Source organism: Culex quinquefasciatus, chromosome 2, assembly GCF_015732765.1.
Source record: "Culex quinquefasciatus strain JHB chromosome 2, VPISU_Cqui_1.0_pri_paternal, whole genome shotgun sequence".
Classification (NCBI taxonomy): Eukaryota; Metazoa; Arthropoda; class Insecta; order Diptera; family Culicidae; genus Culex; species Culex quinquefasciatus.
The window spans coordinates 150273640-150288878 of NC_051862.1; the positions used below are offsets into that span (position 1 = coordinate 150273640).

The 15239-nt window shown below is 31.8% G+C and overlaps 1 protein-coding gene across 2 annotated transcripts in view; it reads right to left on the reverse strand.

The window, feature by feature from the left end:
* Positions 1-15239, reverse strand: part of LOC6032953 — a 357638-nt gene that overhangs the window by 24141 nt on the left and 318258 nt on the right. The window lies entirely within an intron of this gene.

The following is a 15239-nucleotide window of genomic DNA, read 5'->3' on the forward strand; positions in this document are numbered from 1 at the left end:
ATTACAATTTTATTTTCGACGGAATAATAAACCGCAAGTCTTAATTTAATTGACCCATTCAAAAACTGCAATTAGTCGACTTCTCCAAAATTCATTTGTACTCTTTCTCTTCTGTGGGGGAGGAATTCCAAAAAAAGCTTCCACTACTACTAAATGAAATCCTCCGTGATATATTTCCCCTAAATTCGGCGCCAAAATTGAAACATAAATCAGAGAAAAGCCAATTTTTATTGCCGTCCACCATCAGCGCTGCGAAGTTCCACGCGTTCGTTGACCGTGTTTGGGCCACCACTTTTGAAGGTGGAAAAGCGGCAAAAAGGTGTGCAAAGTGGGAAACGATAGCAAATAAATTTCGTATTCATAACCGGAACAAAAAAAGTGGAGCTTTTTTTTTTGCTTCGCATCTGGTTCCACGAATGGAATTAAAGCAAACTAATTCTCTATTATTTATAGTGCCGTGAACAAATGGTTTTCCTGTTTCTATGGTCGGGAAAATCTGGCAAGATTAGTGCGTGGGAATGTTTGGTAGTCAGCGAAGAAGAATCTTCAGCAAAAGAGTTTTGAGAAGTGCAATGCATGAGGATTTGGAAATAAACCGATTGCCTTCTCTCATGCGCAAAATACCGATCAAATGAATGCTGAAAAAATAAAATTCAGCTACTTTTCAAGGTAACCATGCCAATTCCAAAACAATAAAGTTTCTGGGCAATTTCATGATACTCTAAAATCTGCTTAAAATGAACGCTCAAATGTTTTATTTAAAAGTTACTGAAAAATAAAGTTATTCAAGATGCATAGTATTAAATCTTGTCAAAAATTATTCTCTTTGAAGAGATTATAAGGATTGCTTTATTTTCCAATATTATTGCAGATTATTTTTGTTTAATGTTGGTAAAAAAGGATGGTTGAATCGTGCAGGATTTCCATCCACATAATTTACGATACAGCAATACTGTGTGGGCGCGGCAGACAGCTGGGAACTGACAGAGGTCAATAGATTTAGCAATATACTAACATTTGCTAGTGATAATAACAATAGAAGGCATTGGACAGTGTTAAGGCCCCCGTCTCGTGACTCGCGCGCGCGTGGTTTATCATTTTTCATATTTGTTATATTATCGTTTTAAAAAATCCAAACACATCACGATTTAGAGAATTTTCTCAGCTTTCTAACTACGGGTTCATTTTTCAAAAAAAGTGAGTTTTTCTTCTCCATCGGTGCTTTTTAGTAAAATAGTTTTTCAAAATTCTGGGGTATTTCAAAATTTATCGCGATGACCTATACTTTTTTATACACCAAAATGTTCGTTGGGATGTGGGCAACATATGTCTAGAACATTGTTATAATTTTTGACCAAAATATATTGCCGTTTTTTAGTAAAAACTATAGCGCGCCATCACCATATTTTGAAAATATTGAAAAAGCTGGTTTTTACCTTGGAAGGCAAAAATCTCGAAATTCAAAGCGATGACCTATACTTTTTATGGATGGAAAATGTTCATAAATATTCTAGAATCAATTTGTAGTACTTTAAAAAATATTTGAGTACATAAAAATATTTATTTTGGGCTAAATATTGAGAAAAATCTATTTTTTTCAAAGAAACTCAAACATATTCCAAGTATTTCGCCAATATCTCAAAATTCAAAGCGATGACCTATACTTTTTATGGATGGAGAATGTTCAGAAATATTCTAGAATCAATTTGTAGTACTTTGATAACTATTTTAGTACATAAAAATATTTATTTTGGGTTAAATATTGAGAAAAATCTATTTTTTTCAAAGAAACTCAAATATATTCCAAGTATTTCGCCAATATCTCAAAATTCAAAGCGATAACCTATACTTTTTATGGATGGAAAATGTTCAGAAATATTCTAGAATCAATTTGTAGTACTTTGAAAAATATTTTAGTACATAAAAATATTTATTTTGGGCTAAATATTGAGAAAAATCTATTTTTTTCAAAGAAACTCAAATATATTCCAAGTATTTCGCCAATATCTCAAAATTCAAAGCGATGACCTATACTTTTTATGGATGGAAAATGTTCAGAAATATTCTAGAATCAATTTGTTGTACTTTGAAAAATATTTAAGTACAAAAAAAAATTTATTTTGGGCTAAATATTGAGAAAAATCTATTTTTTTCAAAGAAACTCAAATATATTCCAAGTATTTCGCCAGTATTACAAAATTCAAAGCGATAACCTATACTTTTTATGGATGGAAAATGTTCAGAAATATTGTAGAATCAATTTGTAGTACTTTGAAAAATATTTTAGTACATAAAAATATTTATTTTGGGCTAAATATTGAGAAAAATCTATTTTTTTCAAAGAAACTCAAATATATTCCAAGTATTTCGCCAGTATTACAAAATTCAAAGCGAAGACCTATACTTTTATGGATGGAAAATTTTCAGAAATATTCTAGAATCAATTTGTTGTACTTTGAAAAATATTTTAGTACATAAAAATATTTATTTTGGGCTAAATATTGAGAAAAATCTATTTTTTTCAAAGAAACTCAAATATATTCCAAGTATTTCGCCAATATCTCAAAATTCAAAGCGATGACCTATACTTTTTATGGATGGAGAATGTTCAGAAATATTCTAGAATCAATTTGTAGTACTTTGAAAAATATTTTAGTACATAAAAATATTTATTTTGGGTTAAATATTGAGAAAAATCTATTTTTTTTCAAAGAAATTCAAATTTATTCCAAGTATTTCGCCAGTATTACAAAATTCAAAGCGAAGACCTATACTTTTATGGATGGAAAATTTTCAGAAATATTCTAGAATCAATTTGTTGTACTTTGAAAAATATTTTAGTACATAAAAATATTTATTTTGGGCTAAATATTGAGAAAAATCTATTTTTTTCAAAGAAACTCAAATATATTCCAAGTATTTCGCCAGTATTACAAAATTCAAAGCGATAACCTATACTTTTTATGGATGGAAAATGTTCAGAAATATTCTAGAATCAATTTGTAGTACTTTGAAAAATATTTTAGTACATAAAAATATTTATTTTGGGCAAAATATTGAGAAAAATCTATTTTTTTCAAAGAAACTCAAATATATTCCAAGTATTTCGCCAATATCTCAAAATTCAAAGCGATGACCTATACTTTTTATGGATGGAAAATTTTCAGAAATATTCTTGAATCAATTTGTTGTACTTTGAAAAATATTTAAGTACATAAAAATATTTATTTTGGGCTAAATATTGAGAAAAATCTATTTTTTTCAAAGAAAATCAAATATATTCCAAGTATTTCGCCAGTATTACAAAATTCAAAGCGATAACCTATACTTTTTATGGATGGAAAATGTTCAGAAATATTCTAGAATCAATTTGTAGTACTTTGAAAAATATTTTAGTACATAAAAATATTTATTTTGGGCTAAATATTGAGAAAAATCTATTTTTTTCAAAGAAACTCAAATATATTCCAAGTATTTCGCCAATATCTCAAAATTCAAAGCGATGACCTATACTTTTTATGGATGGAGAATGTTCAGAAATATTCTAGAATCAATTTGTAGTACTTTGATAACTATTTTAGTACATAAAAATATTTATTTTGGGTTAAATATTGAGAAAAATCTATTTTTTTTTCAAAGAAACTCAAATATATTCCAAGTATTTCGCCAGTATTACAAAATTCAAAGCGAAGACCTATACTTTTATGGATGGAAAATTTTCAGAAATATTCTAGAATCAATTTGTTGTACTTTGAAAAATATTTTAGTACATAAAAATATTTATTTTGGGCTAAATATTGAGAAAAATCTATTTTTTTCAAAGAAACTCAAATATATTCCAAGTATTTCGCCAATATCTCAAAATTCAAAGCGATGACCTATACTTTTTATGGATGGAGAATGTTCAGAAATATTCTAGAATCAATTTGTAGTACTTTGATAACTATTTTAGTACATAAAAATATTTATTTTGGGTTAAATATTGAGAAAAATCTATTTTTTTTTCAAAGAAACTCAAATATATTCCAAGTATTTCGCCAGTATTACAAAATTCAAAGCGAAGACCTATACTTTTATGGATGGAAAATTTTCAGAAATATTCTAGAATCAATTTGTTGTACTTTGAAAAATATTTTAGTACATAAAAATATTTATTTTGGGCTAAATATTGAGAAAAATCTATTTTTTTCAAAGAAACTCAAATATATTCCAAGTATTTCGCCAGTATTACAAAATTCAAAGCGATAACCTATACTTTTAATGGATGGAAAATGTTCAGAAATATTCTAGAATCAATTTGTAGTACTTTGAAAAATATTTTAGTACATAAAAATATTTATTTTGGGCAAAATATTGAGAAAAATCTATTTTTTTCAAAGAAACTCAAATATATTCCAAGTATTTCGCCAATATCTCAAAATTCAAAGCGATGACCTATAATTTTTATGGATGGAAAATGTTCAGAAATATTCTAGAATCAATTTGTAGTACTTTGAAAAATATTTTAGTACAATTAGCAAAAATGTTCAAAATTAATTTGAATTAATCAACTTTTGACGAACAGTACCGCAACAGGTTTTTTTTTGCGATTTTTTTCCTCAAAAATTTGATATTTTGAAAATTAATGATTGCAAAACAACTGGGCAAGTTGAAGATGCATTTTAAAACACTTTTTTTTATTCAAATGTTTATACCATGGCTTTCAATTTCAAAATATTTGCAACGGCCTAACTCAAAATTTAAATCAATGACCTTTTTTCACAAAAGTATTTTGATACAAAAATATTAGCTTTGGAAAATATATTGCGAAATTGTTCATTGAAATATATAGATATATTTTGAGAGTATAGTTCGAGTTCTATAATTTGGAAGAAATATTTTTATAAGAATGATTAGGAACAAAGATGAGTGAATTTGGACCATAATTGTACTTGAACGAGCTAGAGCTCGTCAAATCAGCAACATGTTTCTATCCAGTTGCTGTGAAGTTTAACATGATACCTCGCAAAATTTTGAAATTTACTAAGAAAAATTTTCATAAGTATGGAGAAATTGCAACATTCGAGCAAAAGGTTTCTTCGTACACTGAAAAAAAATAAATTATGGTAATATTTATCAGGAAATGGTGACAGATTTTGTGTAAAAAAATGATTAATTTTACCCCAGAAAATCATGAATTATCATCAGTTTTTGAAAATTTTTACACATTTTTTTATGTAATATTATTCAAAAAAAAGGTAATATTCATCCTACCAAATTTTCAACATTCCAAAATTCAACTTTTTTCTGTGTAAATTTTCAAATTCATGTAAGCAGTTCACGATTTTTGAAATTATTATTTTCTATTTTAAACTATATTTTTTTCTGGCTGGAAGATTATTTACTATAAAATATATTATTTATTTCTGTTAGGATTAATTAATGATTTCATTTGTAGCATAAATATATCGCAAAAAAACATGGCATGGAAACTCATTCCTCATAAATTTTATTTGTCCACACATACAATTTTGCATAATTGGTTATTCAGTCAATAAAAAGTGTAAGATTAAAGGAAAAAATGTTATATAGCAATTCTATTTGAAAAGTGCATGTTAGCATATGTTCAAATATATTTTTCTGAGAGAAATATATGTTGCTTGAGCAACACATTTTTTAGAAAAAAAAAATGTTTTGGCAAGGTAACGCAAATGCACTTGAAGAAAAATCAATAGTAATTTTTAGATGTAAAATTCTGTGCAATTTTGGCAACCTTTTCTAAATCTCAGTAATTGTTATGAAATTGAAACATTACAGGCCATTTTCATCTGTTTCTAAAAAAAAATCAAACTTCTGTTGAATTTCTGGTAAATTTTTTGTAATATTGAGATATTGGAAAAATACTTGAAAAAGCCAGGACCGGTGGTATAGGGGTATACCTGGTTGCCTCTCATTCAGGCGGCCTGGTTTCGATCCCAAAAGGTTCCGGTGGCATTTTTTGAGACGAGATTTGTCTGATCACGCCTTCCGTCGGACGGGGAAGTAAATGTTGGCCCCGGTCTAACTTAGAGGGTAGGTCGTTAGCTCAATCCAGAAGTCGTTTCCCTGGGTCCTATCTCGATGGAGTCGCTGGTCAGCAGTTGGACTCACAATCCAAAGATCATCAGTTCGAATCTCGGGATAGATGGAAGCTTGGATGTAAAAAGAGGTTTGCAATTGCCTCAACAATCAAGCCTTCGAACACCTAGTTTCGAGTAGGAATCTCGCAATCGAGAACGCCAAGGCTGATTTTGGAAAAAAATGATTGTACTAAAACATTTTTTCAAGTACTGCAAATTGATTCTAGAATATTTCTGAACATTTTCCATCAATAAATAGTATAGGTCATCGCTTTGAATTTTGATATATTGGATAAATACTTGGATAATATTTGAGTTTCTTTTAAAAAAGAGATTTATCTCAATATTTTGCCCAGAATAAATATTTCTATGTACTAAAATATTTTTTAAAGTACTACAAATTAATACTGCAATATTTCTGAATATTCTCCATCCATAAAAAGTATAGGTCATCGCTTTGAATTTTGTAATACTGGCAAAATACTTGGAATATATTTGAGTTTCTTTGAAAAAAATAGATTTTTCTCAATACTAAGCCCAAAATAAATATTTTTATGTACTAACATATTTTTCAAAGTACTACAAAATGATTTCAGAATATTTTTGAACATTTTACATCCATAAAAAGTATAGATCATCGCTTTGAATTTCGAGATATTGGCGAAATACTTGGAATATATTTGAGTTTCCTTGAAAAAAATAAATTTTTCTCAATATTTAGCCCAAAATAAATATTTTTATGTACTAAAATATTTTTCAAGGTACTACAAATTGATTCTAGAATATTTCTGAACATTCTCCATCCATAAAAAGTATAGGTCATCGCTTTGAATTTTGAGATATTGGCGAAATACTTGGAAAATATTTGAGTTTCTTTGAAAAAAATAGATTTTTCTCAATAGTTTGCCCAAAATAAATATTTTTATGCACTAAAATATTTTTCAAGGTACTAAAAATTGATTCCAGAATATTTCTGAACATTTTCCATCCATAAAAAGTATAGGTCATCGCTTTGAATTTCGAGATATTGGCGAAATACTTGGAATATATTTGAGTTTCTTTGAAAAAAATAGATTTTTCTCAATATTTAGCCCAAAATAAATATTTTTATGTACTCAAATAGTTTTCAAAGTACTACAAATTGATTCTAGAATATTTCTGAACATTCTCCATCCATAAAAAGTATAGGTCATCGCTTTGAATTTTGAGATATTGGCGAAATACTTGGAATATATTTGAGTTTCTTTGAAAAAAATAGATTTTTCTCAATATTTAGCCCAAAATAAATATTTTTATGTACTCAAATATTTTTTAAAGTACTACAAATTGATTCTAGAATATTTATGAACATTTTCCATCCATAAAAAGTATAGGTCATCGCTTTGAATTTCGAGATTTTTGTCTTCCAAGGTAAAAACCAGCTTTTTCAATATTTTCAAAATATGGTGATGGCGCGCTATAGTTTTTACTAAAAAACGGCAATATATTTTGGTCAAAAATTATAACAATGTTCTAGACATATGTTGCCCACATCCCAACGAACATTTTGGTGTATAAAAAAGTATAGGTCATCGCGATAAATTTTGAAATACCCCAGAATTTTGAAAAACTATTTTACTAAAAAGCACCGATGGAGAAGAAAAACTCACTTTTTTTGAAAAATGAACCCGTAGTTAGAAAGCTGAGAAAATTCTCTAAATCGTGATGTGTTTGGATTTTTTAAAACGATAATATAACAAATATGAAAAATGATAAACCACGCGCGCGCGAGTCACGAGACGGGGGCCTTAAAACAATTTTTTACATCATTTCTTATATCTTATATAAAATTCATAATTAATCACCAACATTTATTTTTTCTTACAATCCTTTTGTTTTTACATAAATTTTCCCTACATTGATTAGCCTAAGCCTTTGTTTGCTTGTAGAATTGTCCATCAAGTACTCAGATTAATCGGTAAAACTTTTTGCAAAACTAATCATCCTAATGTCCGATTCCAGAATCAAAAATAGTATGCCACAACATCTTATCACTGCGTTGAGCAAGTCGGCTCATATTTGACCAGTTTAGTGAGTCCAGTAAAACGTTAATTTTAGTTTTTTGTTCTCTTGAAATAATATTTCTTGGCGGATTTCAAATTAGGGGAAATATCTGAAGTTTTTTTTTGAAAAGGACCAATAAACCAAATTTCCAAATGACTCAAGGCGGTTTCAAAAACACCCAAAGAGCAAAAACTGGAAATTTGGTTTATTGGTCCTTTAAAAAAAAAAAAAACTCCAGATATACCCATTTTAATCACACTAAGCTGTTCGACCATTTCTCATCACTTTTGCCGTTTTCAACAATGATAAGTTGCTTGTTCTCTTTTATTTGAGCTACACTCAAACCCCGATGGTTTGACACCAACTACATCCGTGGAACTTTGAACATATTTCTTTTCAAAAAGTGTGACGAGAAATCAGTCCATTACACTGAAATAAAAAAATGGTACCCAAATTCTTTATTCTAGTAATCGGGTTTTTTTTGGATAACTTAATAAGGAAAGGAGCCAAAATTCCTATAATTTAGGAATCTGGAACTTTTTTTTTCAGTGTAGTGTTCTACGATAAATTTGCCCTGGATGATTTCTCAACACACTACGATCTCATAAAAGAAAATGTATACCCAAGGGCAATTCAGTGAGTAAAAGAGTTCCTCAATTTTGCCCAGAGTAACGAGAGTTTCTCAATGTTCCTCCGAGTTACTCCGGTTGATTCTCACCAATCCCACCTACATAGTTGTACCTTGTGTTTGAAAAAATAACAACGAGCCTAGCAACGAACCGTTGCTAGGGTTGTTTGTTTTGATAAGAAATCTGTTTCGGGAGAAGCCACGGAAGAAGCCAACCGTCAATTACGTTTATTATTAATAATTTCGAGAAAAATTAGAATCCTGCGCTTCAATTAATCGCCGCAGAAAGATATCGTCGCAATGGGAAAGCCCTGGAAAACCTAGAGATGGCAGGAAAGTAGGCTTAGACAAATTTTTAAAATAATTGTTGACTGTCAAACTGAGATGTTCGTAGGGACTTTTTCTACTGGCTGACGGTTGCTGGTTGGTTTTGGCTGCGGTTGTCTGGTTTCCGGTGGCGGAATCTACGGTTCTGAGACCTTTCGGACGGCTTTATGGAACCGGGTACCGGGTCGGATGGACGCACAGCGGGCATTGTTGGCTCCGTCGGGCAGGTTTCCCCATGTTGCAAAACTTGGTGCCCACTCATACGCTAATCCGGGCATGCTTAGAAGGGACACTTCCTGACGGTTAAGGTCAGCGGCCTGAGAGATGTCGGCCTAGATTTTGATGACGCTAAATGGCGCAAGACGATGGGTAAATGTGAGAAAATGACCAAAAATTTACCTAAACATTCTACCAAAGTGTGCGTCTCTCTGGTTCCATGTAAACCATCAAAAACTATCAAAAGCAGAATCTGATGAAAAATCACCACACAGACCGGTGGCCGGGAGACGGTCCACCAAATGGTCCAGATTTGTCAAGAATTTTGACTTCATTTTTATATCTTTTAACATGAAATCTCATGCAAAACTATCTTAGAATAGCAAAAATAAATCCATGAGATTGAGCATCGGAACCGGTTCCACGGTCTTCGGTGGTCACATCCAGAACCTTATCTAAGAAACAGCGTTAACTCGTCGGTTAACTGGCTATGCGACGTATAAAACTTGTTGATTTTGAATTCTTTAGTGTATAAATTCGGCTCCTGGCCGGTTCCCATATTCCCCGGTGGTCACATTCGGAATCCGTTTTTGGCAAACAAAAAAGTAACAAAGTCTAACTGCGTTTCATAATAAAAAGAACGCTATTGTGATGAAGCCTCTAGATGGAAATACAATTTCATATCAAGAATGATCCCTGCAATAAAAGGAAAAAGTTATATTTTTTATATAAAATATTTTTTATTTCCATTAAAAACGCTCACCATATTTGAAAAAAAATCTAAACGAAAAAATAGCATAAACAGTTGAGCTGAACTGACAACGATATAAAGCGAAAATCAAAACGATTGCTGCGATTAATTGAAAAACTCTTTGCGCTCCTATATTTGAAACCCCCTCAAGATAATCACCAAAACTGATTATTTCTCAATACGCGCAATAAAGGCAAATGTCCAGAAAAAGGACCTCCGGTCCAAAAAGATTTTCACACACTTTGTGGAAACTGGCCGCGTGATCAAGTGCGCTGTCGGAAGCTGCCTGCACCTCACCGAGGAATAGTTCGCTATAATGAGAAGCAAACGAGCGTCAGGACTGACTCCATCCGCCCTAAACCTAAACGTCTTTGGCCGTGTACTTGGTGCGTACAGGACGCAATCGCAACTATTACGCCAAAGCTACCAATCCGATCCCGAAAAAGTCGTGTCTGTGTGCTGAAGAATGAACCGTGACGACTTTGGTGTTTCCGAAAACCTGGGCATCTGGAGTGACCGCAGCGGCGGCGAGTGGAACGAGACAACAGCCGGCACAGCATTCAATTACCGAAGTTACCGTTCCCGAAATACAAGCCCTCCTGCAAGTCTAACCAGTATAGTCACCGGAGAAACCACTCAGAAGGCACATTATAATATCGTGAAATTGTAATAAAAATTTAAGAAAACCTTAAAATTTTGCGTGTTTAATGTTCCAGTTTAACCGGTTTGTAACGGAGTAAAAATAAAAAAAAAATCTAATTTTCGTTGTTTGTTTTGGTAGAAAAACCAGAATTGGGTACTAAAGCCCTATGTAAATTTTTATGTACAACGGTAAAAAACACGATTAAAAACCATTTCTGATCACTTTTTTTCATTTTAATGCAAAATTTTTTTTTTACAGGACAACATTTTTTCTATGGATCAACTATGGTCCCCTTGGAACGAGCTGTCAAGTAGGAGCTTTTCTGTCAAGAAGGACCGCGAGGTTAATTTTTCAAAATTGATTTAAAAATCCATTTTAAACCCTTTGTGGTCGTACAAAGGGTCATTGTACTCAGAAAAATAAGCTTTATCGCTGTAAACAATAATATCAGCAATCTAAGCTTCATTTTAGGACCCAATTGTCTCAATTCCTTTTTGTACTACAACAGGTTCGATTATTGTAAGGATTTTTTCGCTCTTTTGGATGTAATTCAGAAACTTTTTGGTTTCCCGTTGGATTGGGCGGGCCGACTGAGCCGGAAGAGTATGGCGATGATTGTGGGTGGGCCCGGTTCTCTCTGGAGCTGTCTTGTCTACAGCTAGAGCTCCGTGACCACAATATGCTGGAAGCCGCGCAACAATCAACGAAACGGCTAGATGAACGTTTTGATATTCACGTTCCTTCCTGAATGGAACGGTTCCCCCAACCTTTTTCACTTTTCGCATCCATCGTCTTGTAGACTACCCTCTAGGGCCCCTAAAACCAGAATCGTAGATCAACAATTTGGCCATAAACTCTTACGCAGCATCTGGTACAGTGATACTAGGCGCTCCCGCTCCCGAACCGGGCCGCAACCCAACCACAATCACGACTACACTCCACCAGCTCGGACAAGAAACGTGCACCAAGCAGCGTAATGTTACAAAAAATCAATTTTCGTAACCGATCTGACTCCGAACAATTTACTAAAAAAATCTGCTGTTTGCTCGTCATTTATTTTATTGTTTGCAAACATTTCCTGACATTGACATTTCTAATGCCCAAGGTATCTATAATCCGGGTGGGAATCCATTTTGCTCGGAGGAAGCTGAGAAACTCGGAGTTACTCCCAGAGTTTCTCACTGAATTGCCCTTGTGTATACCAGTTAGACTGACATTCGTAGCAACGAATCGAAACAAACAAGCTCATCACGATTTGCATCTTTTTATCAACTAAAAATTTAGTTAAATGGTATTTCCGTTCAACTGGCCATCCCGCGCAATGTTAGGCGTGTTGCGTAACATCTTCCAAAAACAACTATTTCAACAAGATTACAAATTGAAAGTTGAAAAAAACTTGGCCTGGTGACATCAACTAAGACAACGGAAGTGATCAATTGGAGGCACATTTAAAATTGTATCGTTGAACCATTTTTTTTCAAATAACTAACCTACCTTTTAAGCGTAATGTTTCTCTCAGTTTAATTTATGTCTTCTTGGTACAAGAATCATAAAAATAAAGCTCTTAACAGATCCAACCATCTCCAACCACCGGAAAACAATCTATTCAGCAGGCACTTCCCCGGTTCTCGATCAAGCAATGTTCACACAAATCATTTTCTATTATAATTTTATTTTTATGGAAATCCGTTTCTTTTAGGACGCAATGGAATATTAACGAAAATGGTTCCTAAAGATGGACGGAAATTTGTAAACATTTGAAAATTGTTTTTTGCATGGCCAGCTACGATTTTGTTTTCTTTTATGTGTATAACAGTTTATTCCAATTTCTATCAGTCAATGTTCTAAAGTTGTGTTTCGAGTTATTTGCTCAGGCTGGAGAAAAAATCGTGCTGTTGATAAACCCCTCTATTATTAAATCTGTTACAAAAGTTGGAGCTCTGCACCGCTAGAGGCAGCACTGTATAAATCCCACTATTTGAATCTCAAGTTCTACCGATGTGCACCAACTGTTGTCAAACAAACGGGGTCACTTTTTAGTTTGACACCCCTTTTACACGGAGTTCACACACACTAGCAAACGCTTGTTTTGATAGTGTGCGTGAGCGCCGTGTAAAAAGTGACAGTCCGTAACTTTTTAGTTTGACTTTGACCAACCAACGGGGTACAAACTAAAAAGTGTCAAACGAAAAAGTGACAACCACTGGGGGTTGAGTGTATTTATTACTTTGGAACAGTCAAAAACACTTTATTTAAGCTGTAATTCATGATCAAAGTGCTGATAGGACGATAATAGAAACAGGCTGAGAAAGGGTATAGTTCCCCTAAGTGATAGAAATAACAATTTGCAAGCAAATGAGTTTAATTTTAGAAATTGGAACGACTGATCAAATTTACTCAAATAAAGTCGAATAAAAGAGCTTTTTTCCTTTGGTAAAACTTTGACAATTCACTTCGGATGAAGTGTTAAGTTGATATTATCCCATATGAGCAGTTCTCTAGGATTTCGGTCATTCGATTTTTTTTGTATTTTTTAATCCGACTGAAACTTTTTTGGTGCCTTCGGTATACCCAAAGAAGCCATTTTGCATCATTAGTTTGTCCATATAATTTTCCATACAAATTTGGCAGCTGTCCATACAAAAATGATGTATGAAAATTCAAAAATCTGTATCTTTTGAAGGAATTTTTGATCGATTTGGTGTCTTCGGCAAAGTTGTAGGTATGGATACGGACTACACTGGAAAAAATAATACACGGTAAAAAAATTTGGTGATTTTTTATTTAACTTTATCACTAAAACTTGATTTACAAAAAACACTATTTTAATTTTTTTATTTTTGATATGTTTTAGAGGACATAAAATGCCAACTTTTCAGAAATTTCAGGTTGTGCAAAAATCATTGACCGAGTTATGAATTTTTAATCAATACTGATTTTTCAAAAAATCGAAATTTTGGTCGTAAAAATTTTTCAACTTCATTTTTCGATGTAAAATAAAAAAAAAATTTGCAATAAAAAAGTACTTTAGTGAAATTTTGATAAAGTGCACCGTTTTCAAGTTAAAGCCATATTTAAGTGACTTTTTTGAAAATAGTCGCAGTTTTTCATTTTTTAAAATTAGTGCACATGTTTGCCCAGTTTTGGAAAAAATATTTTTGAAAAGCTGAGAAAATTCTCTATATTTTGCTTATCCGGACTTTGTTGGTACGACCTTTAGTTGCTGAGATATTGCAATGCAAAGGTTTAAAAACAGGAAAATTGATGTTTTCTAAGTTTCACCCAAACAACCCACCATTTTCTATCTTCAATATCTTAGCAACTAATGGTCCGATTTTCAATGTTAATACATGAAACAATTGTGAAATTTTCCGATCTTTTCGAAAAAAATATTTTCGGAATTTTCAAATCAAGACTAACATTTCAAAAAGGCCAAACATTCAATATTACGCCCTTTTAAAATGTTAGTCTTGATTTGAAAATTCCGAAAATATTTTTTTCGAAAAGATCGGAAAATTTCACAATTGCTTCATATATTAACATTGAAAATCGGACCATTAATTGCTGAGATATTGTCGATAAAAAATGGTGGGTTGTTTGGGTGAAACTTAGAAAACATCAATTTTCCTGTTTTTAAACCTTTGCATTGCAATATCTCAGCAACTAAAGGTCGTATCAACAAAGTCCGAATAAGCAAAATATAGAGAATTTTCTCAGCTTTTCAAAAATATTTTTTCCAAAACTGGGCAAACGTGTGCACTAATTTTAAAAAATGAAAAACTGCGACTATTTTCAAAAAAGTCACTTAAATATGGCTTTAACTTGAAAACGGTGCACTTTATCAAAATTTCACTAAAGTACTTTTTTATTGCAAATTTTTTTTTTATTTTACATCGAAAAATGAAGTTGAAAAATTTTTACGACCAAAATTTCGATTTTTTTGAAAAAATCAGTATTGATTAAAAAATTCATAACTCGGTCAATGATTTTTTGCACAACCTGGAAATTTCTGAAAAGTTGGCATTTTATGCCTTCTAAAACATATCAAAAAATAAAAAAAATTAAAAATAGTGTTTTTTGTAAATCAAGTTTTAGTGATAAAAGTTAAATAAAAATCACCAAATTTTTTTACCGTGTATTATTTTTTCCAGTGTAGTCCGTATCCATACCTACAACTTTGCCGAAGACACCAAATCGATCAAAAATTCCTTCAAAAGATACAGATTTTGAATTTTCATACATCATTTTTGTATGGACAGCTGCCAAATTTGTATGGAAAATTATATGGACAAACTAATGATGCAAAATGGCTTCTTTGGGCATACCGAAGGCACCAAAAAAGTTTCAGTCGGATTAAAAAATACAAAAATTAAAATTGAAGAAAAAAGACCGATTTCGTAGAGAATTGCTCATATTCTTTTGAATGTTCAAACGTTTAAAACATGTGTCAACTCGCCTGGAATTTCGAATGCCAGTAATATATTCATTTGGATTAAGCAACATGATCTGATGTCACAATACGAAAACTCCTTA